Source organism: Canis aureus, chromosome 5 (genome assembly GCF_053574225.1).
Source record: "Canis aureus isolate CA01 chromosome 5, VMU_Caureus_v.1.0, whole genome shotgun sequence".
Lineage (NCBI taxonomy): Eukaryota > Metazoa > Chordata > Mammalia > Carnivora > Canidae > Canis > Canis aureus.
Genome location: NC_135615.1, coordinates 68764698 through 68791069, shown reverse-complemented (window position 1 = coordinate 68791069; position 26372 = coordinate 68764698). Strand labels below are relative to the sequence as shown.

Below are 26372 nucleotides of genomic sequence, written 5' to 3'. Positions count from 1 at the left end.
TTCTGGTGGCTGCTGGCAATCCTTGGCATTCCTTGGCTTATAGATGCATTCGTTACTCCCATCTCTGCCTCCATCCTCACGTGACACTTTCCCTGGGTGTCTGTGTCCCTATTCCCCTCTTCTTGTAAGGACACCAGTTCTATTGGAGTAGAGCCCACTCTAATCCAATGTAAACTCATCCTAATTTGATTACATCTACAGACCCTATTTCCTTTTTTTTTTTTTTAAGATTTTATTTATTTATTCACGAGAGACACAGAGAAAGAGGCAGAAGCATAGGTAGAGGGAGAAGCAGGCTCCCTGTGGGGGATCCCAATGTGGGACTTGATCCCAGGACCCCAGGATCATGACCTGAGCCAAAAGCAGATGCTTAACCACTAAGCCACCCAGGTGCCCCTACAGATCTTATTTCCAAAAAAGGTCACATTCACCAGTACCAGGGGTTGGGACTTGAACATATCTTTTCACCTTTTCTGGGGTATACAATTCAACCCGCTACAATAAGTACAGAGGGGATGGAAAATGAAGGAAAGGGATGGAGAGAAAGGAGAGGTTGTCTATAAGGAGCAGATCATACTTACATAAGGGAGTGTGACCCAAGGTCCCTTAGGAATAGGACTAAACTTTTTCCTCTTGGCCAATTTCATTCTTTCCTTTTTTTTAAAGTAATCTCTACACCCAATGTGGGGCTTGAACTCATGACCCTGAGATCAAGAGTCATGTGCTCCACTGACTGAGCCGGCTTGGCGCCCCTAAGATTCTTTCTTAAAGATGTCTCCAGCTCATAGACTCATAGTATCAGAGCTAGCAGGGACCTCAGAGATTCATTCATTCATTCAACAAACATTTATCAAATAGTCTTTGAAGGGCAGGGCATTCAAACAGAAAAGAAATGGTCTGACGGAACTGAGGCCCAGGGAGGGAGTGTGAATTGTCTAGGATTACATCAAAGTAGAGTATAGCCAAGAACAGAATGGGGGAGCCCAAGGCTTAATCCTGAGCCCTTCTGATGCCTATCAAGAAGGCTACCTGCCCCCTGGGCTTAAATCTCTGGTGCACAGACAGATATCAGTTTGTTTTGTTGTTTTTGTTTTTTTAAAGATTCTATTATATTTTATTTGACAGAGAGAGACAGAGAGAGCAGGGGAAGCAGCAGAAGAGGGAGAAGCAGGCTCCTAGCTGAGTGGGGAGCCTGACTCAGGGCTCAATCCCAGGACCCCAAGATCATGACCTGAGCTGAAGGCAGACACTTAACCGACTGAGCCACCTGAGCGCATCCAGATCTTGATTTTTAAAGCTGTTTGTGTTCTGAGGCTCATTATTCGCTCCCCCAAAACTTCCACAGGCAGTTCCTGTCATTGAGGGACTTTGCAGCCTTGGACAAAGCTAGAAACCATCCCTTATGTGAAAGTGAAATCCTGCAGGCTTTTCTTCTTTTTAGACCAAGTCTTTGGCTAATCTTTGAGGCATCATCTTTTCTGGATGCCACAGCAGAATCAGGCATACAGAAACTCCTCGATGGCAGAGACGATGTCTGGTTCATCTTTTTGGTCCCCAGTGCTGACACAGAAACCGTCCTGGAATCAGCTCCCAGCAGCCATATGCTCAGTGAATAAAAGAACATTGCTCCAGTGAAGATCAAGGGCAGCTCACTTCTCACTATTTCAACATCCCACGCTCGGTGATGGTTGTAGAGTTGGCGAAAGATACCCGAATTCCGCTCTGAAAGTCACAGTTCTCCTGACATGAAGATTCCATTTGTCACTACATCATTAGAAGACATGGCATCTTGCTCCCATTACTGGTGGCCGATTCGAATGTTGTACTGCCCCGAGCTGTCGTCCTGTGGGCTGTCAGCCTGGGGCAGTGAGCCTGAAAACTGGGGCGGGCTGGGGTCAGAGGTGGGGTCAACCCAGCAGGAGTCCTCAGATCAGAGCAGGGGTGAGAAGGAGGTCAGACGGGAGATTAAAGTCCAGGAACTAGGCAGGTACAGGGTTAGTCCCGGCTCTTCTGAGGACGGTGGCCAGTGCCCGGAGACCCTGCGGAGAAGTGTCTCGAAGGCAGGTCTCCCGAGTTGGCCTTCTACTCACAGGTCTCCAGAGAGGTCTTTGTGATTGATCTGGGTTTGGGTTCCCCTCACAGGGGCCTCTCCTCTCCTTGGCTGGCCTCATGTTCACAGGATCAAACTCAAAAATCCTGGCAGCAGCCTTATTTGTTCTGGTCACTTGGCCCCAGGCTTGAGGCCGCTTGTTAGAGCCAACGTGTTAGGTCTGACTCTGGCTGTGCATTAGAATCACCTGTGAAACTCAGTCAAATGCAGATTCCTAGGTCTCACCGTCAGAGAGTTTGATTCTCTGGGTCTGGGGCAGGCTGCTGACATCTTGAGAGGCTCAGGAGCCAGGTTGCTTAGATTTGTAACGGTTCTGCTACTAACCCAGTGAACTTGGGGTGAAATTCTTCACCTTTTTGTGCCCCAATATCTTGTCTCTAAAAGGTGACAATAATATTCAGCTCATTGATTTGACATGAAGATTATTTAATACATGCCAAGTCTCAAAATTGCTAGCTGCTCAATAAGTGTTGCTCACTATGGTAATCTTTCTTTTTACCAAACTACGAGTGATTTAGAAGCACAGTCCTCCCCTCCGTCCCTTCTTTCCTTCTTTGCTCCCTTCATTAATTACTGAGTACACCTACCTGCCAAGACTCTTGCTAGACACACACAGTCCTCCCCAGTTTACATGCCAACAGGGAAGCCAGGACTGGGAAGCACTGTTCTACTTACTGCCTCCCAAACCCTCACTGGAGTCTGCAGCTCTGGGCTCCCTCCTTGAAACAGAGCAAAATGGAAAGAACATAGAAGTCATTTGGAACTGGTGTGTCATTTTCGAGCTAAGTGACATCAGACAAATTACATGTAGAAGGTACCTGTGTCTACTGCTTGCTTGGTATTCCTGTTCTACGAAGAGTCTGCCTCTCCTGTAACCACACGGCTGGGAAAAGAGCAGCTAAATACACCTATGATTCCGCCCCTCACCTTAGGCCACAAGATTATTGGTCAGGGCAGGCGACAGACCCAAGCTGAACCAATCACATCCCACCTCCAAAACCCTGGAATGGAGCTGAAGCCTGGCTGCTTGCCTTTGGCTGCTCTCTTGAATGGAGGTGACATTAGGAGCTGTTGGCAGTGAACATTTTCCACCATGCGTATTAGGAAAAAGAACCAATCAGTCTGCAGCAAGAAAAAAGAGCAACAGTGATGGTTGGAGTTTTCAGGATGCTGAGATTCCTGATTGCTTCCCTATGCTGCCCCTAGCCTTGGATTCTGTGACACATCTCCTGTCCTTATAGTAAATTCTTCTTTTGTGTTGAAGTCAGATCTCTCATCTTCACCTGGTGCCTGGCAGGCAGGCTGTACCCCCCAGCATCTGGGTCTTCCATGTTCCCTTCTCAAGGGCTACTCAGGGGGAGAAGAAAATTCAAGACTGGAGTCTCAGGACCAAATGGACTCTGCTCCTACTTTGAATGAGTTTTCAGGGCAGAGAACTTTAGGAGCACAGGGCTTAGGGTTTTGAACGCTAGAGGGGGGCCTGGCCAGGCCTTTCCAGGGGGAGAGAGACCCCTATTTCTAACTCTCTTTAGTTAAGGAGGGTTCTCCTGAGAGCCACAGTCTCTCCTGCCACCTGGTCCTGTTCTGTTCTTTTATATTTGCAATTCCCAGACACTGACACCTTTTCCAGATTGAGGTGGATTTCCCCCACACCTGGAACTGGTTATTAGGGCTTGTCTATCTCTCTTGGGGATGGGGGTTGGGGCGAGAGCCGGAAGGTGAAGTGCAGCCATTCCTGTTCTAATGTGTTCTAAGCTTCTAGTGTTTTCTTTATGTTAGGCCTGCTTCTCCTAGTGTGTCACAGGGCTGATTGATGTTACCTTCCCCAGCACCCCTTTCGATCAGCTGGGTATCAGTCCCTCCATTTTATAGCCAGGGATGACATTTAGCTGGTTTGCACCAGTACAGCCTCAAATGATGCTAATTTAGTAAAATATTCTTTTTATCAGTTTTTGCTCCAAGTCCCCTTGCTTGCCCAAGGTCACCAAGCGACTGGGCCAGGTTCTGGGTTCCGACTCTGAAGTCTGCATTCTTTCTTTCCTACCACATTGCCTTGCTGGGGAGATACTCATCTAGCCACCTTTCCTAGGTCCTTGGATGTGGATCTCAGGTCTCCTGCAAATCACTGCTGTCCTGTCTATACCCCAAATTGCTGCCTTTGTGGCCTAGGGCACAGCTATGCCTCCCTGCCATCTCAGCAAGGGCCTCTTTCTCCAAACCGGGCCATCTAATCAGAGAGGTACAAAAGGAATATCAGAGATGTGGAGATGCATGATAATGTTCCACAGCATTGCAAACGTATTTGCTATCACTACACAGTACACTTAAAAATGGTTTAAGAAAGTAAATTTTATGTTATGTGTATTTTACCACAATAAAAAGGAATATTCGATGAACTACACAAGGATGGTCTCCTACAACTTAAACTCTGTGATAAGGACAGGGAAAGAACTTTCCCTCCTCAGCTGCACACAGTGTCTGCCTCTGGGGTCAGTTCTGCCCACAACTCCTCTGAGGACAGCTTTGGGCATGATGCCCATCCAGCCTTTCTACCCCTGGACATAGCTGAGGAGCCCCACTGTCGGCGTCTGGCCCAGGGCAGTCAATCTACAGCAAGAAAGAGGTAAGAAAGATGAGCTGCACTCACAAATTTGAACCAAGGAGGACTTCTTGTGGAGCAGAAGGTGAGGAAGCTGCTCAGGAGGGAGAGAATACAACAGAGACACCAAGAAAAAGTAGCTCAACTGTGGCTGAGGGTGCTAATTGTCTATCAGGACCTGCTACCCTCCGTGCTGGCAAAGGTCTAACAGCGGGCTCTCTGGCAGACTGGAGTAGTGAAAGGGAAGTCCAGATTTGTAGTGTCTGCCAATTCCTGTGGTATAATTATTCCCACTAAGGCCAATTTCAAGTCATGCCAACCAACATGGAATTGGGGGGGCAATACATGTGATTGGCTCTCATGAGCTTATGTAAGCTAGCTCCAAACACCACTATATTGTATCCCCTCCCCCCCCGTTTTTTTTTACTAATAGAAAGTCCCCTTTGTGCTTCATTAAGGCTCATGGTCACCTGGTCAGAAACTGTCTGTGAAATACAGCTGCACCCTATATTACACAGCTATGGCCATATAAAGAAGGTCTGGTCAGTGGCCTGTGAGCAGAAGTGCTGTGGGCAGTTTCTCTGTACACCCTTAAAAGGAGCCCTGGTCATCCCTGCTCTCTCCCTCCTCCTTGCTGCAGGTGGGAATGTGGATGGTGCAGATGAGGAGAGCACCCTGGAAGGTAGCAGGGGCAGTAGGTTGGAAGGAGCCTGGATCTTTGGGCAGCCTAACAGAGCTGAGCTGCCTAACCACCCTGGACCAGCCACTTACATCTTCTGTTTCAAAAGAGAAGTAAATGTGTACCTTATTAAGACTTTTGTCTTGGAGTCTCTCACTACAGCAGCTCATCTGACTACTAATACTGGCTCCGGAACTACCTGGGATTTGGTGCATTCTGTGGTTATCATTACCACAAAGCCTGTCTGTTTTAAGATGTCCCAAATGAGTCTGTCTCTATTAGAAGTGAAAGGTTATTAGTCAGCATTTGCTAGGCTACACAGCAGAAACCACCCCGTGATCTCAACGGCTGACAATAACAAAAGTTTATTTCTTATTTATGCTACATGACAGCTGCAGGTCATTTGAGGTTCTGTTCTATATGTGTTCACATTCTGTGTCTCAGACTGAAGGAGCGGCCCCTATATCAGTCCAGAGACAGAAAGAAAAATGCCATAGCTGAATCTTGCAATGACTCTTAAAGCTTCCGCTGGGATGTGGTCTCTGTCCCATCTATTCATGTTCCATTGGCCAAAAGAAGCGAATGGCCTAGGCTGACACCCGGGGGGCAGTGAGGTATAGTTCCCCCCCACAGAGAAGCACCGCAAGTCTCATTGGTATGGGCAGAGATGGATGATCTTCTTACTGAGAGTGCAGCAAATAGTTGGGAATAATAATACAATCTACTGCAAGAGCCTAAAGTGAAAAACATACATTATACCAGGACAGATGCCATTCTTATTCGCATTTTGCAGGTAAGGAAACTGAGGCTCAGTGAAGATAAGGGCCACACTGTCATATAGTCTTAGCCTCAGAACTGCGACTTCTGAGAAGCTCATTTCAATTTTTCTGCTATAGATCATGTTGTTGTTAATAAAACCTTGTAGGTAGTCTGGAAGACCTGAGCTTGATCTCACAACCCTGGGATCAGGACCTGAGCAGAAACCAAGAGTCAGATGCTTAACCAACTGTACCATCCAGGCACCCCAAGACCCTTGCCTTCTATAGTGCATTTCTGGAAGCCAAGCTCTGGAGTTTGTGAAGAGCTCACTTAAGCTCAGCATGCAGAAAGAAAGGAAGAAGCTACAGACAGTAGAGGCAGGAGGTTTGGGGACTGGTTCAGGGGTTTTGTCACTAAATTGCTGTTCACCTTCGGGAAGTTAACTTCTCTGGGTCTCTGTCATTTGTACATGGAAGAGCTCCGAGTATAGCTCAGAGTATGCAATTAATAAGGTTAATCTGGCTCGAAGATGCTAATATCTAACTTCACTCTTCCCAGTGGAAATTTGGGGTCCCTCTTAAGAAGTCTTGTTCTTTATTTGAAAACTGTCTTGAAAGATACCCTTCTATGCTCCTTCATTCAGCCATCCATCTACCTATCCATCCATTTCCTCCTTCAGTCATCAAAAGTTTGTGGCTTGTTCTCTGATCTGCCTCTATGCTAGGTCCTGGGGGTGCAGAGATGACTGAGTTGTGGTCTCTTGCCTCTAGGACTTCACAGTCTATTGGAGGGGACAGAGTGAAACATAATGGTGACGCCTGCAATAAGTTGTTCTCATCACAAAACGGCGGTCAGAGCTATAAAGAAGTCTGTACAAAGATGCTACACCAGACCAGGGAATAAGCAGCCTCCTTGGCCCAGGTGTGGTGCCATCCAGGAGAGGAGAAGAGTCAGCAGAGAGGTGAACACAATGAGTTCAGAGTGGGGCCTGTGGACGTCCAAGAAGAGGTATTCAGTGGGCCACTGACATCTGAGTCTGAGGCTGCGGGGAGCTGTAGGTTCAGGATATGGATTGAGCATATTTCACTGGAGATGGTCATGGAAGCCGTGAAAGTATATAAGACTGTGATTTCCCTTCTATACACTGTCCCTGAACTCCCAGTGGCCTGGCCGCACAGAGTGGCCACACACACTAACCTTTCGTAGGGAGGGCCCTGCAGAGGATTGACCTAAGGTGGATGCAACAGCGTACAAGTCGGACCTGATAGGAACAAACGCGCAACACCAATTCCGTTTTATGGCCTTGTCTGATGCTAGAACACGTAGAGAGGTCACCAGGTCATCCTCTGTGCAGCAGGGACATAAATCAGGCAGCGCCCTGCTTCCTGAGGCCCCAGCTGAGGAGGACAGGCCCTGTCCACCTCTAACTGGGATCAATTACAGTCCATTCCTCTGTGGCCCAAGCTTCCTTCCACAGATCCATGCAGGCCTGGCCCCAGGAGGCCCAGCAAAGAAGCAGCTCTTAGGCTGTGTCTGTGACAAGACGCAGAGCTCTAACCTGGACAGGGCTAAGGAGAGAGCTACTTGTCTCGGTGAAGATGGTAATAATGATGATAAGGAAATGGTATCTGCCTTCACCGAATGCTCTGGGCCAGGCGTGACTCCAAGTGCCTTACACGCATTCTTTCATTTTAATGTTGCAGTAACTTTCTGAGGTAGGTTCTGTTGCCAACCTCATTTTCCAGATGAGGAAACTGAGGCTCAGTGAGATTGAGTGACTTGCTCAAGGCCAACCACTCAGGAAGCAGCAGAACCCTGAATCCAAACCCAAGCCTGTCTGCCTCCAGAAGCTGAGCTCGAAAGAGTGGCAAAGAGATGACTGCTGGCCTAGACAGCGTATCCTTTGGAGTCAAAAAGACTTGGATTCAAATGTTGGCTCTGCCCTTTCTTAAATGATCTGAAGCAAGTAACTAAGCTCCTGAAGCCTCAGTTTCCACATCTGTAAAATGAGGACAACAGAATGTACATCATGATGAAGGTTAAGAAGGATACATATAAAGTACATACAAGTGCTCAGGTGGTGGTACCTCGTCACCATCCTCATCCTTGCCTCATGTCTTTGCTTACCACACTCAGGTACATGGAAGAATATGTGCAAAAACTTGCATGTATGAGAGAGGCTGGCACCCTGGGGGACCTGATCTGGTGGCAGTGGAGGGAAAGGTAAAGTAACAGAATGGAGATTCAAACGACAGACAGAGGCTGTTTCACGTAAGGATGCCTGTAAAACCACAAGGACTGAGGGCTTTATTCTGAAGACAATTAGAAACCATTGAAGAATTAAAAGCAGGTAGAGGACTGTAGTTGACTTTGCTTCTCAGAGAGATGTTTTAGGCAGCCCACCTTGTTCTCCCTAAGTACTCAAGTGCATAACAGCAGTGCCTAGAACATAGTAGGTGTTCAAAAATATTTGTTAAATAAATTTGGCCAAAGTTACTGCTTTATACAGGCCTGCTTGATTCTGAGAAACAAGTGTGCACTCTTTTTAGCCCAGGGAAAGAGTATATTTTAGGGGTAATTGTAGATGCTTTCTGTGAAGACCAAGAACAGAGACTGGAACTGGGACATAATCCTGAATCCAGGTGGCTGCAGATCCTCAGCAGACATGATGCACAGGTCATCATGAGCACGGTCTGCCTGCACCTCATGTACCTGCTTCTTTATTACCTGCCTGTCACTCTCATTCCTAGCTTTGGTTTGCACATGATCCGCTACAACCCCACTGGCTCCCTCTACACTGTGAATTTTCCATCTTAGACCCTTTTGATAAGTGGCTTATTATTTATTTCTAACTTCAAAATCTAGGAGAGACAATCTATGGGCTTACACTCATCTTTTCATGGAGCAGGAATTAGAATGAGGAAGCTATGAATTCCTAAATCACATCAGGATTCTGTGAGATAAAAGGGAGGGAGGGTAGATAGCTGTGGGGGAAGCAGTCAATAGTGAACACTACATTACCCAAATAATTATTTAATTGCAAGTTGTGATACGTGCTTTGAAGGTAAGTACAGGATGCTACAAGAGAGTGTAAGAGGATCTAAATTAGGTTGGGGTTGAGGTAGGGTTTAAAAGGCCTACAGACTGACTGCTCCTGAGTCAACACTATGTTACTTCGGGTACAGGTTAAGCTACTATAATAACATCCCAAAGTACAATAACATAAATGATATGTATTTATTTTTCTCATGTGAGAAGTCCAGATGGGAATAGTCCATGGCCGGCAGGGCCAGCTCTGTTCCAAAGAGTCATCTGGGACCGAGGTTGGTGGCTTAAGGCTATTATCCTTTAAATGCAGCTCCCATTTCTGGGTCCACAGTACCAAGGGTAAGGCCAGGAGATTGCCACATCACTTCTGCTTACCTCCTTACAGGGTGACAACAAGTCATAGTGGCATGCTTAGCTGCAGGAAATCTGGGGGATGTAGATTTGAGCAGGGCAGCTGTGTTCTCTGTTACAAGGGGGTGGGGGGCAGGGTGTGAAAAAAAAGAAGAGGGAAAGAAACCCGTGTCTGGAAGTTCAAAGTCTCTGCTACGAGGACCCCGCCTTTGGTGGGGGTGGGGGGAAATGGAAGACTCTGGGGTCCATATAGTTAAATGCAGTGGGGAAATCCTATAAGATGAGGATGAAAGGTATCCATTGGGCTTGACATCTAAGAAGTTCTTTGACTACAGAACGGCAGGAGTGAAACTGCAGTGGGTCGATGATGAGAAATGAGGATATGGAGTTAGAAGTGTGAGGTAGCTCTTTTGGGTAACTTGGAGAAGAGAAGGAGAGGCAGAAATAGCCAACTCTAGAACAAAAGAGGGTGTTGCCTCCCCCTCTTCCTCCTCCTCCTTCTTCCTCTTCTTCACACTAAGAAAACATTGAGAACAGTTGCAGGCAAACCAGAGTATTTCCATAGAGGAGAGTTCAAAGATGTAGAAAGAGGAATTAGCTCCCTGTGCTAGATAGAGACAGCTGTCAGAGCAGACAGGAGGGCGTGGGGCCAAGAGCAAAAATGTAGGGATGAGCCTTGAACAGAAAGAGAAACACATCTTCTGAGATGAGGAAGGTGGTGAAGATGAATGGTGAAGTGGTTATTCTTACGGATGTGGGATGGGGTTGTGCCCCCCCCCCAATTCCTGCCCAACGGCTCCATTTTCTCAGTAAACCAGCTCTTGGCACAGGAGAGGTTTTGGCAAATAGTTGATCAGGAAAGAAGGTATGCATGCACATGTCTATATTAAGTCAGATTTAGAGTCACGTGGCTTTGACTTGCATATCCACAGCCTACCCAAACCACCTCAATGTGGCTTAGAGAAAAGTACTGAGGTCTCAGGAAGAGCTTGGATCCCAACAGAATTAGAAACTCCATTCTGTCCATAAAGGGCCTAGGACCATAGCATGAGCAGAGGAGGCATGGAGGGAATGTAAGGAGTGACCAGTTGTGAGCAATCCCTGGGGACTCAAGAATTCTAGGAGGTTATAAGGGAACTGAATTTGTTCAGTGACTAGGTGTGGAGTTACTGAGCTGCCAACACTCAGATCTAAATTATATCACAAGATCATTCATTGAGGCCCGGGAAGCTTGGCAGACGTCTGAGTTACATTTTGGAGAACATAACAGTCAGAATCCCATCAGAAAATAGTCGAAACACTCAATTTGGATAATTTGAGAAAAGTTTAATGAAGGGTCTGTACAAAGGGTGGGCAGAGTTTGAGGAACCCACAAGAGATTGTGTGAAATCTGGGGCTATCTCTACAGCCTGGATGCCTGTGGGGAAAAGAACAGTTGCCTGAACCCACAGCGGCCAACAGGAGCTAAGGCCTTCAGGGAAGAATATAGCAGTCCTGGGCCACCCCACAGGGAGGCAGTCAGGGGAAGGCAAACCCTGCCCACACTCTTCTCCACCCTCTCATCTCCGGCTGGAGTTCCCATTGGCTGAACCAGACAGGAATCCAGAAGACAAGAGTGCTCACTGATGTGGTTTGTGGAGGTCAATCACCTGGTATAGAGAACAGGGTGGAGGTGAGTGGAGAGTGGCCTGGACAGGCAAGAGGAAGTGATAGGAAATTCACCCAGGATTATATGTGGATATATGCACGTGTACCATGGACTCAATAGTCTCACCAGAAAACACACACACACACACACACACACACACACACACACACAAATAGTCTCACCGGAATATCTGAGTTCTCTCTGTGACACTAACAGGAGAGCCAGAGGCCTTAACCTCTAAGGATGGAATGGGCCCCCCAGGAAGGGGAAATCTGTCTATTCTGATTTATAGGGGGGCTGAAGAGGAGGCTCTTGAGAAAAGAACTTGGACTTGGCTCACAATTAGGGTTCAGGTATGAACAAGTGTGTTTGGCAAACTGGGAGGAGAAAGGTGAGTGCTAGAGGATAAATTACAGGAAAGGAGTATGCATCCGTCAGATAGACTCCATTCAACTGGATACCCAGTGTGGTAGGCAGAATGACATCTCCCCATGTTTTTAATCCCCCAAATCTCAGAATATATTGCCTTTCTTATGTGGCAAAAGGCACTTTGCAGATGTGATTCAGCTGATTTAGAGATGGGGGAGGTTATTCTGGATTATCCAGGCAGAGCCAATGTGATCATAAGGATCCCTGTAAGAGGAAGCCAGGAGGGTCAGAGTCAGGGAAGGAGATGTGATGAGAGAAGCAGAGGTTGGAATGATATAGGGCCATGAGCCAAAGAACATGGGTGGCCTCTAAGAGCTGGAAAAGGCATGGAAATGGATTCTCCCTCATGGCCTCCAGAAGGGTCTGCATACCTATTGCAGTCTTCTGACCTCCAATACTGTGAATGTGTGTATGTTGTGTTAAACCACTAAGATTGCAGTAATCTGTTGAACAGCAGTACAAAATTAATGTGCCAAGTTATTGCCATAACTTAAACACAGGCCCTTGGTAGCTAGTAGCTGAATGCACAAAGGAAACTGAAATGAAGAATGAGCCTCAACTCAGAGTCTGAATGACATGGATAGGTCATGGCTCTGGCTCCAGCATCTGTGTATCCATAGATGTAAACAAAACAAAACAACAGTCTAAATAAAAGTGCCACCTTGGGACTTAGGTAAGGGATTCCTGGCTAAGGGAGTGGCATGACGGAAGGAGACTCATTTCTCTATCATCCTAGGAGTGAAAAGGCAAGAGTAGTATGAGGGGAACAGGCACTGACCAGCAGTCCAGCAGAATCTTAAGAGGCATTCAGAGGTAAGCCCTGCCAGGCGAGCATCTGCCTGAGTGATGTCAAGGGTAGAGCGGAGGAGGCAGCATGAGCAGCATGTGGAAGCATGCACGGGACAACTCTGGGACTCCCACAGATGCCAAGGGCAGAGTGAGCTTGTGATGATTCTGAGCCCAGCCGTTACCTGGGTTAGGATGGTGCAGTACTGAGCTAGCAACATGTTTGTCCCAAGTGATATCAAGGCCTCTTTCATCCCTGCAGGCTGACAAGGACTGTGAGTACCCAAGTTATCCCTGTAACACAAAGGGAAGGAGCCTCCTGCTACTACAGATCACCTAGGGGGTCAGAGTGCTGCTGGGCCTGGGAGGTTATGGGGAGGAAGATCCAGGCACCAGATCAAAATCTAGGAAGACTTTCACGAAGTACAGTTGTAGTTTTTACTTATTCTCCCAACAAATGATCCCTTACTGTGTGTGCTGTGCCTAGCAATGAAGCAGGGGCAGTGCCATTGCCCAGGCCCTCTGGCAGCATGGCTGCAGGCATGGCCCACACCAGCTGTGCCCGGCAGGAGCGGCTATGGAAATCAGGCTCTGAAGGATGGGTCAGCTCAGCAGGAGTGTGGAGAGGGCTGAGGGTCAGCAAAATGGCAGGGCTGCTGTGGGAAAGGACTTGTCCTTGAACGTAAGTGAGGTGTGCTTGGGAACCAATAAAAGTTGGTGGGTATACTTTCCAGGGAGCTGGAGACCATCTGATCACTCAAAATCACAGCCCCAAACTCACACAGATTATTCCAATTTCTCTCCTCTCTTCCCTCTCCATTGGCGGGTGGTGGTGGCTCCCTTCCACCTCATTCCTCCATCCACTGCTGAGAGGCATTGGGCATTGGGTCCTGCATATTTTTAGCAAGCAATTCTCAGATCTCAATAGAGAAATGGGAAAAAGTTCTCTCCCACAGGAAGGTTTGGTGTCCTGCCTTGGATAAGATTGAGTGAAGTAAGTCCCTGCGGCCCAAGGAGAAAAAGGTTTTTCAGCCAGAAAAAAAAGTATGAGAAAAAGCACAGAGACATAGCTGGATAATGTATGTGGAAGGAGTTCTGTGGGGAGGTTGCAAAGGGGGCGCCTGATAGAGGGGGAGGGTGCTTGAGAGTAGAGGAGGCCTGGAACCAGATTATGGTTGTGAGGTGTCACAGGTAACGCTACCTGCTGCTGCAAGGAGTCAGAGCCTGGCCTGAGATGACAGCCAGCTCAGAAAAACTTGTAGCTGGAGTCATGAGATGAGCTCAGGATGTCTACCAACTAATGATCCATTTCTGTAGATGGCTTTCCGGTATACAAAATGCTTTCACAACTTCCTACTGCTTTAGCTCTCTATCACTGCATAACGCACCAACCCCAAACAACCACATTCATTTTGCTGGCAGACCTGCCACGTGGGCAACACTTGGCAGGAACAGCTCATCTCTGCTCCACTCGGCATCAGCAAGGACAGCTGGACTCATCTGAAGGCCCTGTCACTCACATGTCTGGCACTGGATGCTGGGACATTAGAAGAGGCTGTGACTTGGAATACCTATGGCCTCTACTCGTAGCCTGGGCTTTTTCACAGCAGAGTGGCTAGGTTCCAAGGGTGAGTGTCTGCAGAGTGAGAACAAGGCAAAAGCTTTTCTAACTTAGCCTTGGAAGTTAGAAATACATTGCAACACTAGGGCATTTGCTCTTTCTTTTGTCTTGAGTGCTCTTCTCCAGAGACCAGTGTGGATCTTTCTCTCATTCTTCAGGCTTCAGTTCAAATGTCACCTCATTAGAGGTGGTCTTCCTGAACCATGCTATTTAAAATTGCAACCCCAACCCTCCCCTGGTTCTCTCCCCAACTCCCTTGATTGCTTTATCTTTCTCCATAGAACTCATTATTACAAAACATATTGTATATTTACTTAAAATTGTCTTTTCTCATCCATTAGAAGTGAGCTCCACAGCTCAGAGGTGTTGTATATTTTGTTCACTGCTTATTCCCTACCACTCAGGACAGTGCCTGGAACATAGCAGTCTACCATTTGCAGGGCAAATAATTGAAAATTACCATTTTGCTTCTATTAACTTCTCCTTATCTTTCTAAAAGCCATGGTTTGTATGTTTTGTTACTCTAGTAATATAGCTTTTATTATTTCAATATGATCCTTTTTAACCTCACGTAATGATTTGGTCTTAGTCTATTTCTTCTTCCTCCTCCAGCTGCTGCTATGGCTTCTGCTTCTTCTTCTTCTTCTTCTTCCCAAATTATGGCTTCTTTTTTATTATTATTGGAAAGACTTCAAAGTGTTTTGCTCTGTTTTGCTCAAAGGCATGTGATCTGCTAAGAAAATATGACGGGAGAACAGAACCTCCTAATGGCCTAGGAGAATTGTTTTGTCTCAGGCAGAAACTTCCAAAAGTGGTAAAGCATATGCAAAGCCATTCACTTTGTAGGATTAACTCATGATTAGTAAGAAGACACACACGCATGCACACACAGGCTCTCAAAGGCGAGGTAGAGCTCACCAGACAAAGAGAGTGGCTTTTGCAAAGATCCTTTGGTGGAGGTAGGCCTGGTCCTTCTGATTAACAGAGAGAAGATGAAGTGTGGCTGTAAGAGAGAAGGGGAGAACAAGAAAGAGGGGAGACTTGGAGAGCAGGAGCTGTTTGGACAGTATTCAGTGGTGGCAGAGAGGCAGGCAGGAGGCCGTTGTCATCAGAGCAAGAAACTGAGTTTTTATTCTAAATGTAATGAGAAGGGTGCCTGGGTGGCTCAGTCAGTTAAGTGTCTGACTCTTGATTTTGGCTTAGGTCCTGATCTCAGGGTCCTAAGAGTCCATTGGAGTCCACACTGGGCATGGAGCCTGCTTAAGATTCTCTCTCCCTCTCCCTCTTCCCCTCCCCTGTTCTCTCTCCCCATCTCTATAAAAATGTGATGAGAAGCCATTTAAGGATTTTTTTTGTCATTGAAGGATTTTTTTAAAAGATTTTATTTATTTATTCATGAGAGACACAGAAAGAGAGGCAGAGACACAGGCAAAGGGAGGAGAAGCAGGCTCCATGTAAGGAGCCCGATGTGGGACTTGATCCCAGGACCCAGGGATCATACCCTGAGCCAAAGGCAGACGCTCAGCCACTGAGCCACCCAGGCATCCCACCATTAAAGGACTTAATCAGGAGAGTGATATGATCTGGTTTATAATTTTAGAAGCACTCTGGATGCTGTGTGGAAGATGTGTTGCAGAGGGCAGGAGTGAAAGCAGAGGGAGTCGGGATACCATTGTCATCATTTAGACAAGAGATGGAAAAAAGTGGGCAGATGCAGAATAGGTTCTGAGGTGGCATCAACAGAGTTAGCTGCTGGGAGTCAGCAAAGGGAAGAATGAGGTGCACCTGCACTTTCAGATTTGTAGGTCCAGCAACTAAGTGGATGGTGTCACACTATGTACTGAGATGTCCCTGAAATGGAGACACTTGGAGGGGACCAAGTTGGGGCAGGCATGGCAGGTCAGGAAATTTGGAATTTGTTTTTTTTAAATTGAGTTCCAATTGCCTAGTTGACTTTCAAGTAAAGGTGACAAAAAAAAAAAAAAAAAAAAAAAGTAAAGGTGACAAATAGATAGTTGGATGTAAGAGTCTGGAGCTCAGGGGAAAAGTCACTGGTGGTGATAACAGATTTGTAAAGTCATTGGCAAATATGACAGATGGTATTTAAAAGCCATGGGACCGGATGAGATCACCCAGGGAGAGACAGCAGAGGTGATGAGGGAGCTTGGAGTTTCCCTGAGAATAGTCCCATGTTAGGCAAAGTTGTATGGGAAGTTGGGGCCTGAGGAGGGCAGCTCTCCTGAGGGCAGGCCCTGCCAGTGTTCAGACACAGGGTCCAGTGACAAGTGACAACCACAATGAATAACTGGAATATGTGAGAATTCTCAAAGATCCTTGGAAAAGGGAACCTGGAAGAGACCAGATTTCCTAAAGTCTTTGCAGATTGAGAGCTCGAATTGTTGCTGCTTACTCATTAAAAGGAAGTGTGGACTGAAAACAGGAGAAACAAGAGAACATCTGGGTTACTCCTTTTTTCATGGATTTGTTACCTCCATGAGCCTCTCAAGGGCAGAAACTCTGCCCTCTTGGCCTCTGTACCCATGCCTGGCTTACAATAGCTGTGAACACAAGTGGGAAATTGGGTAACTGTCTAACAAAGCTTGCACACTTCGTCAACAAAGAAGACTGTCGGGATCCCTGCGTGGCGCAGCGGTTTGGCGCCTGCCTTTGGCCCAGGGCGCGATCCTGGAGACCCGGGATCGAATCCCACGTCGGGCTCCCGGTGCATGGAGCCTGCTTCTCCCTCTGCCTGTGTCTCTGCCTCTCTCTCTCTCTCTCTGTATGACTATCATAAATAAATAAAAAATTAAAAAAAAAAACAAAGAAGACTGTCTAAATAATGAAATCTGCAGGCCCAAAGGAAAGGGAACATTGAAAAACTAGAACCCAATGGCCCTTTACAGCCCAAATTGTAAGCTCTCTTTGGGAATGGAACAATGGTTTGCTTTGCTACTCTCCTGAGCAAGGAAATGTTTGCTTCTCTCCCCAGAGCTGTGGAGAAAGCCATTCATCCCCAAGCAGAGCATCCCAACAAGCTCACAACACAGACTGGGAGCCATATGGAGAGGGATTTCTCGGTGGTCTCCAAGGAAGGAAAATGCTGGCTTCTCTTCCCTCAGGGCTCTCGCAGTAGATCTGGTGGGAGGAGTAGGGCAAGTGGGCTCAGGGAGAAGGTATCAAAATCAGTAGCTGGGAGGCCTCAGGCAGACAGGGTGGGTGGTGGAAATGTTTGGGATGGGTAAACATGACTGGAGAAAGGAGGGATGGGGCTTCTGCACCCTCCAAAGCTGGCCTTGGGTTTAGCTCAGCCTGGTGGTCCTTTGGGATGGGTTGGCCATTGTCAGCCATGAAAGCACCGAAGCAGAGATGGCTGTTCAGGAGAGAATTGAAAGTTGAAGCAGAGATGGGAGAGAAACTACTGGAAGGTGCCTGACTGCCCCACTCCCTGGCTTCAGTCCTTTCCCAGGTATGGCTGATTTAGGATTCCATGAGATACCTCCACATCTTCCCAAAAAATTGTGCCTGGGAAAGTCTGACTTGATTTCTGTTCCTGAACACCAAAGGAGCCTCAACTAAGACAAAAGAGTAGCCCAGGCTGCTCTGGGGTGGCCTCCTTCCCCTCCCTACAGGGGCTATCACTGCTGTGGGCCCATGGGGAGCTCTTCCCCTCAGGTTCTCCCCAGCTACTCTGGCTGGGTTCCCATTTGTTCTATGTATCAACGCATCTATCTTCCCTCTGTAGCCCTTGTTTTGACCCCTCTGTCTGTCCTTGTGATGTCTGAAATAACAGGAAACAAGGCCATTCTTCCCCAGGGCTGCTGGGAATTACACCTGAAAACACCAAAGCCACAAAGATAGTGACAACAAAGGAACTCACAGTCAAACCCCAACGGTCCATGAAAACCCAAATGGGAAGTAGTAACTGGGACATTCTCATCTCTCTCTTTTTTAAAATTATTGCCACATTTTAAAAAATATTTTATTTCTTTATTCATGAGAGACACACACATACACACAGAGGCAGAGACACAGGCAGAGGGAGAAGCAGGCTCCATGCAGGGAGCCTGACGTGGGACTCGATCCTGGGACTCCAGGATCACGCCCTGAGCCAAAGGCAGGCGTTCAACTGCTAGGCCACCCAGGCATCCCCATTGCCACATTTTTTTAAAGATTTTATTTATTCATGAGAGACACGGAGAGAGAGGCAGAGACATAGTCAGAGGGAGAGGCAGGCTCCCCCCAGGGAGCTTGATGCAGGACTCCATCCCAGGATCCTGGGATCATGACCTGAGCCAAAGGCAGACACTCAACCACTGAGCCACTTAAAAAAAAAAAGAAAAGAAAAGAAAAAAAGAAAAAGATTTTATTTATTTATTTGAGAGGACAAGAGAGAGAGAGCTTAAGTGTGAATGGGGGAGGGGCAAGGAGAGAGAAAGAAGAGAGGGGGAGGGAGGAGGTAAGGGAGGGGGAGAGAAGCAGACTCTCCTCGGAGCAGGGACCCTGATGTGGACCTCCATCCCAGGACCCTAGGATCATGACCTGAGCTGAAGGCTGACTGAGCCACCCAACCACCCCCACATTCTTACCTTTATCCAGAGGAGGAAACTAACCATGTCAGGATAGGCCTTGGATAGGCCACTGCAGTTCCTTGGACCACATTTCTTCACCTAGAGAACATGAGTGAAAAGTATACACAAACTGGGTCATGAGAGCATCGTGTTTAGCACAGTACATTCTCAACAAATGTTGGTTATTTTTATTATCAAAAGGGATTCTAGGTAACCCAAAAAAGGGGGGATTCTGGGAAATAAAATATTTCTGGGCTGATATTGTTTAATGTGCCTCTCAGGATGCCTGGCACATAGGAAAGTGTAAGAATTGTGGTTATGGGAAAAGTATTTAAAGCTGGGACAGGAACCGAAGTGAACTCATGCAAGTAAAAGCCATTTGATCTGGTGATGGCAGAGCTGTCTATAATACAACTTTTCTTTTTATTTAGAATTTCAATGATGTTACCTGAATTGCTTATGCAGTGAAATCACTAAGAACTGGTTATGATTCGAAATTATATTGGTTGCCAAGTTAACAGCTCAGAGAAGACCGTCACTTGGGTGCCTCAGAAGTCTGTCCTCTGAGGGGACAGGAGCGCCTAGGCAGGGTTGTGGGGTTGGCCGGGAGGAGGAGGTGGAGACAGGGGATGGACAGAAAGTAGGGGGGAAAGGATGTACTGGGCATAGAGGCGAGAAAGATAGATGGACGGAGAGAGAAAGCACCACCAGAAAGTGACCCCTGCCCAAAGCAAAGGCATCTGTTTCTTTTTATTTTATATATTATATTTATTTTGTTATTCCACTTCATTTCTTTTCCAACCTGGTATCTCCATTCTCCTTCTTCCCAGAGCAGTTCTCTGGACAACTCTGGCAGGACTACAACATGAGAACTGGTCTGACTTCAGCATCCCTCCATAAACTCCTCACATCACATCCCAAGGAGGAGATGGTGAGACCTCTGTTTTCTGAATGTGTGTGGGGTACAGTGGGCCAGGAGGATGGTGGGAGGGGTCATCTGGGCTCTGAGAGTCTCACTTCATTTCCCATGTTTAGGAGTGGAGGCCTCTTGCTGCCACCAATACTCCCTCTGTCCCATCACCTTCCCCTGACCTGATCATGATTCTGGGTTCTGATCCCAGCTCTATCACCTGCTCTTTGCTTGATCCTCATGAACCCAGAGTGCCTTTCCAGCTCAGGCAAGTCTCAAGTCTCTTGAGATCCCTGAACGACTGAGGAAGGAAAGGATTCCAGAGTTTTCCATCAAATGCTGGCCCCCTCAGCTCCTAGGTGGGGAATTAGTCTAAAGCAAATCAATCTCCTGGTAACCATAACAAAGGGAAACTAAGTCAGAATCCCTTTTTTAATGGGGCAGAAGGGGCAGCAGCTCCAGCATCTAACTTCTGAGGGATCAACAGGGCAAGGTAGCCCCAGCAGCAGCAAGTGGGACCAAGAGCAGTGAAACCTCAACTTTAAATCTTAGGACTCTGACAGATCAGACATGCAATGGTGAAGCAGTCAGGTGAAGCAGTCAATTGAATGAAAAGTTTCGGTCACCTGGAATGAAGTGTCTATTGAAAGCAAAGCTCTAGAGGCTGAGCAGCCATGCCATAGGTCAGTATGAGGGGCACAGAGACTTTAAGCTCCTATCCTAACTACTCAGCTCAATTGTCCACCTAAAAGCTAAGAGTGTTTTATGACTGTGATTGAAGAATCTCAAATTTCTTGCAGAGACAGGAAGAAGGGGAAGAGGTAGTGTTACTGGAACCCGGGTCCCAGAGTCAACCAGTGGAAGCTGGAACTATGCATATGCACAGGCCTTCCAACCAGTGGAAGTTGGGACTATGGAAGAAGAATCATAACTGATGTTGAAGATGCCACCAACAGAGAAGGAGGAGAAAACATCTCTACCTCTTCTCCTGCCCTCCAACCTCTTACTGCCAGAGAGTCAGAAAATATACCTTGCAGGCGTTGGCATGCCAGTGATGTGGAGCAGAGCGGGGGAAGGAGAAGAATAGATCTGAGAAGCAGGCCTGGAATGCAACATGATTTTAGATTATACTGAATGTATTGCTATGGATGCATTTACCAGAGGTTTTTATTTCAATAGACTAGTTTGAGTAACCAGACGTGTTGTAATTTGTTCACTTTGTTGGTTGACTGGATCTTGGACTAACCAGTGATCTAATAAACCAGGTTAAGATGCCTTGAATTCCTTGGTATACAATAGAAGAGGGGAGGTTGAATTATTGAGTACATTGCCATATGCACTATGTTCCCCACTCACTAACTGTATCCCCAGAATGGGCCCAGAAGACAATCCCTCTCTGAAAGCATTAGTGAGCATTAATACTGTCATCTTTGAAAAACTCTATTGTGATTGTTCTTTGTAAGACTAGAATAGTTGTAGGAAGCTGCAGTTGACATGGACACCTGATTTCAGTAATGTTTTCAGGATCCTAGAGCAGTAGACCCCAACCGGTAGCATTTAACCACTAGAGGCAAGGTGGACATGGTTACTTACAGGCATAAAGGAAGGGAATTTGGATGCTAAATGAATAACAAACGCTCACTCTGTCTACCTCTTGGCTTGCCCATTGACATAACCCCTTTACCCAATACTTACACTTCAAAATAAAGCTTCCAAAAACTATACTACAACCAATCATCTTTTGAACAATTGATAATGTATTTTCTCATCCCCAAGGAATCAACCTAAATCTTGGAGTAATTATATCCAGCTGCCAGTCCATGTGCTGCGGGATAGGGTGCCTCCTCTGATGACTACTATCTTATTTCAAAATTCTACAATCTGAGCAATACATTGTAAAATTCACCACCACCAATACACTATTAAAAAATAATGGTGGAGAGGAAAGAAGAGAAAAATTAGTTTAAAACAGTTAAATTACTGCATTTGATTGACTCTAAGAATCAGTTGTAGAACAAACCATTATTTTACATACCATTAAGGAAAATGATCCAGTTACATGATGACACAATGATTTCTCATCACTTATAACTTAGAGCTATTTTGTACGTATTTAGACATAGATTTTTACCTTGCATAACTTTTGCACACACAAAAAATTAAAATATAAGAAATTGATTGATTATGGTATTCCTCAAACGCCTTCATATTTATAGTCCTCCTCTGAGTTCCTCTCATGTTACTTCTCCAACAGAGAATATGCGCCCCTTTTGCTCTCTTTCCATGCTCTTCTTGCACATACAATAACGTTTCATTTCAATGTGGAATTACAGTGTAATATTTTTAAAGACATTGTAAAGCACAACCAAATAAAAATGGGTAGTATCAACAATATCCATAACTCAGCTGAAGTGCTAATAATATGAACAGCTATGACCAAGTATGCATATGCACAGGCAACAGTGATCATATTATGAATGCTGCCTGGTTACCAGCAATAGCAAGGTGTCATTAATTGTAGGACACAGCTCTGTCTCAAAGGTGTTAAAAAATATGGGGAAAAAATGAGCATCTTAGATCTGATGAAATGCAATCACCTTCAGTTCTAGGCATGAGGACAGCTCCTGTGTTTGCCAGTTCCGGGTCCCTTGTGGTACCCTTAAGCCCCGCTAACAGGCTTGTGATTAGTCTCTTTACACACAAACCCTTAGAAAAAATGTGATTTGAATGTGCTGTTTTCTGTTGAGACTCTCAGTGGTGCACTGGTGTATAAGAAAGGTTTTTGTAGTTATTGTTTTTATTTAAGTATCTAGTATCCAGCACCTTTGCTAAACACTCTTTAGTTTTAAGTTTGTTTCTAGAAGTTCTTGGAATGCCTATGTAGGCAGTCACAGCATCTTATAAATGATGACCCTTCTGTTTTTTAAAATACTTATAATTTTGGGCAGCCCCGGTGGCTCAGCGGTTTGGCGCCGCCTGCAGCCTGGGGTGTGATCCTGGAGACCTGGGATTGAGTCCCACGTCGGGCTCCCTGCATGGAGCCTGCTTCTCCCTCTCGGACTCTGCCTGTGTCTCTGCCTCTCTCTGTGTGTCTATGAATAAATAAATAAAATATTTTTAAAAAACACTAAAAAAATAAATAAATAAAATTCTTATAATTTTAATTTCTGTTCTTTTTCTTATTCTATTGGCTAAGGCCTGCATCCCTCGTTCCTGGCTTTAAATTGAATGCAATAAATGGTTCGCCATTAAGAATTATATGTATTAAAAAAAAAAAAGAATTATATGTATTGTAGGGACGCCTGGGTGGCTTGGTGGTTGAGCATCTACCTTTCTACCTCCAACAGCTTCGGCTCAGAGACCCGGGATCGAGTCCTGCGTCGGGCTCCCTGCATGGAGCCTGCTTCTCCCTCTGCCTGTATCTCTGCCTCTCTCTCTCTCTCTCTCTCTCTCTGTGTCTCTCATGAATAATAAATAAAATCTTAAAAAAAAAAAGATTTATATGTATTGTAGACTTGGGGTAAAGTCAGGCATCTTTCTTCTCTCTGAGTTTATTATTTTTTAAAAATCATGATCAGATTGAATTCTATTGAATAGTTTATTGCATTGTTTGAGATCATCATAAAGCATCATTTTTTCTTTCTGCTTTCCCCTGGAGTCCTGACTCCATCCTGGTAGGGCATGTCAAGATCAAAGCCTAGAAGACCCTTCTTCCTAGCCCCAGACTGGAAGGGCAGGAACGGACCCCTATAGTCTTCTTGAATAAATCTTGGGCTTTTTGGAATCTTCCACGTGGAGCATTACAAGATGTTCATGAAGGCATCATTTTGATGTATTACCTTGCTTATAAAATATCTGCATTTTAAAAACCCTGACTTACTCAAGACTTTCTACTAAAGAAAGGAGAGGAAGTAGCATAAGGGAATGTTGAGGAGAGAAACTCTGTTCTGCACCCATAAGTCATTTACAGCAAATCCTGTGAAGCAGGTAACAGTACACTTGGGGTGAGGAGGAAACTAAAGCTTGCGGAGCTACGTGCCCTGCACTGAAAGACAATGGTGGAGTGAGATTCTAGACCTTAAGCCCCAAATCCTGTGCTCAGAAACACTGCTTGCTTGTTCACAGCAGAGCAAGAGCTGGGTCCCTCCTCCCACTAGTGGACTTCTGCCTCTCCCTGCCCCTTGGATCCTGGGCTCCAAGCATCTCCGAAGCTAGTCCCACCCTTCCAGCGATTGTACAGTTTGGAAGCGTTGTGGCCCTCTGGCCCTCCTTCCAGAGCCTCATGGGTACCCTGGGGGCTGTGCATCCTGTCAGGACTGTGACTACTGAATGAGTGTGTGTGGAGGGAGGGGATGGGGTCTGGGATCCCCTCCAGTAAAGGGAAGAGGGCAGAGAGTGAGGTCCTGATTCTGCCTCTGTGCCGACCAGGCTTGGTGTTGAGATGGGTGAGCACTCTTATCTCTTCTTCTGTGTGCAGGCTGGGCTGCTCCTAGCCGCCCCTCCTTGCAGCGGCCTCCTCGGTGACCAACCTGATGCAGGCCTTGGAGGCTGTGCCACAGAGTGTGGAGGGGCTCTGTCTCACTGGTTCCACTTCTGTCCTGTCCCGGATGCCTTCTGCTACTTTGCTGAGTTCAGGTCCTGGGGCTGAGTCTGCGTCTCACTCAGCTTCAGCCAGGAGCTCTCAGGGGCTTGGGCTTGCTAGCAGTGTTTTCACTGGCCCCTGAGCCTATTACCTCTTTCCACCCCCAACAGCTTGGGCAACCTGAGCTTCCTCAGTACATTGCTTTCCTAGGCCCCTGCCTAAATGGGAGCTGGGGTGTTCAGTTTTCTTCCAGTCATGCAGCTGGCTGTCAAGTATAGTTGCTTTCAGAATGTGGGGGAGCTGGCCAACATCGTCCTAGACCTGGTGCTTAGCTGCTTCTCTGGTGATGCCTGGACGCTGGGCATGTTGGACCTGTCATTCACCACCTGGCTAAAGGTGGCCAGTCCTGGGGCCCTTCAGGGCCTCCAGCTGGGGACTCCTGTCTGGATCACCAGGGAGGCAGCCTGTGGTGGTAGGGCTGGGACTGCAGAGACTGGACACCCTGACTGTGATAAACACCAACATGGCTGGGGTACCTGCCCATTTTGAGCTGTAGGAACTGAATTTAGGATGCACTCCAAGGGGCACATAGCTCTGGAGGCCTTAGTTTCCTGCTACAGCCTGAAGAGTTGGGTCTTAACAGTGGTTTAACCAGGTTTAACAGGGTCTGACCAGGTTCTTGGCTGCCACACCCAGGCTTCAGAGACTGTACCTGAGTGGCAACCGACTGTGGAGTGCTGTGCTGTGCACAAATGGAACAGGGGCTGTGTCAGGACTGCAGGCCCTGGATCTGTACAATAAAAGGGTGAGTACCCGGTCCCTAGCCACTTTCTCTCGGGGAGCTGTTGCTTCAGGGAAACCAGCTGATTTGTCTGGGGGGCCAGATATTCCAGGGTCTAAAGGGCTGGAGATGTCAGAGTTGGCAGGAATCCACTGGCAGCCCCAGGCCAGGGCTGGTTGGCTCCTCTGCTCACACTGATCACCCTAAACCTGCTGGGTACTCACATGGTGCTCAGCCTGGCCTTGAACTTCTATGGCTCAGAGAATCTGCATACCTTGAGACTGCAGTTCCCCTCTGGTTCTTCCCGGGTAGAGTTGTCCCTGTTGACCAGCTTGGAGCTTTCTGCAGTCTCAGATAAGGAGTTTTGGAAGCTGGCTTCTCTCGCCTTTTCAGTCTTGCAAACCCTGACTGCCAAAGGCGAGGCACTGCAGCTGGAGACACGGAATGTCGCCAAGATCTTCCTCACCCTTTGCCAACTCTCCCTGCTTGGCAATACTTGGAGGCTCTATGCTCCCAGGGTGCCTCTAGTTTCTTCCTCTGGCAGCTCTCCAGGCCCCAGTAGCTGCGGTATGGGCGGGCAGACGTAGCCTAGGGCCCACTGCATCTCGGGGCTGCCCAGCCTACGGGAGCTGAAGCTGTGGGCACTGTGGCCTTGAGCCTGGCCCTGCCCAGGGTGGCTTGAGGAGCTGTCAGTGAGCTGCCCAGCCTTGAGGTGCTGTATCTGGTCACAGCGGGGCTGGAGATACTGCCTGCTGCTGCTTCCAGAGCCCGGGCAGTCTCCAGGTCTTGGTGCTAGATTGGGAGACAGGCCTTATGCTCCATGGCAGCCTCCAGGAGCACAGTCCCCAGATAACCCAGTATGTGTATATTCTGGGGGCTTCCTTGGCCTGCCAGTGTGCCAGTGCCTGGGTGGGGCCCTGGCTTGAGTGGTTCCCCCAAAACACACAAGCACATAGTATCACACCAGCTGTGCTTGGCCAGAAGCTGGGGGCCTCCCCAAGAATCCCACTTTTCTCCTTTCTCTGGCGCCACTGTCCCAAAACTTTGGGGGTTGGAACTCTTTTGGGGTCACTCTGCCTGAACTTTCTGCTAATCTGGCCACCTTCCTCTGGCTGGCTGCTCCCTCATCCCCCAGTGTTGCTGCTGGTCTTCCTGGAGCCTGTCTCCCACCACCACCTCCCTGGCTACTGTGGACTGGCCTGGCTACTCTGCAGAGGGGACTTTTCCTTGTGACCCAGGGAAGATGAAAGAAAGGATGGCTTCTGGGCTTGGCTGGGGAGCAGGTTAGGGCAACCTGGGTTTAGCTGGAGTGGGTGCATGCATGTTGGAGTTGGGGATAGGAAAAACAAACCAGCCTGGCAGGGAGATAGTGGGTAAATGTGGGCACATGAGACTGAACCCAGATTCTGGTGGGAGGTGGGAGTGCTGCATGTGTTGGGAGGATCAGCTGGTGATTTTGGGAACACAGGCTTTGGGAAAGCTCTGGATGAGCCTCTGAATG

General features: G+C 47.3%; 1 long non-coding RNA gene and 1 pseudogene across 5 annotated transcripts in view; both read left to right on the top strand.

The window, feature by feature from the left end:
• The window catches only part of LOC144314460 (uncharacterized), a 35753-nt gene extending 14964 nt beyond the window's left edge, over nt 1-20789 (top strand). The window contains exons 3-6 of one of the 5 annotated variants that reach the window (XR_013380380.1): nt 6918-7155; nt 8284-8370; nt 19429-19529; nt 20309-20789. This is a non-coding gene — a long non-coding RNA (uncharacterized LOC144314460). Of the gene's footprint in view, nt 1-6917; nt 7156-8283; nt 8371-19428; nt 19530-20060; nt 20192-20308 lie in introns of all 5 variants that reach the window. The other 4 variants (XR_013380382.1, XR_013380381.1, XR_013380379.1 and 1 more) reach the window with 4 other exon arrangements.
• A 4306-nt stretch (nt 20790-25095) lies between these two features.
• On the top strand, nt 25096-26104 carry LOC144313573 (toll-like receptor 12; annotated as a pseudogene).
• The last annotated feature ends 268 nt before the right edge of the window (nt 26105-26372 follow it).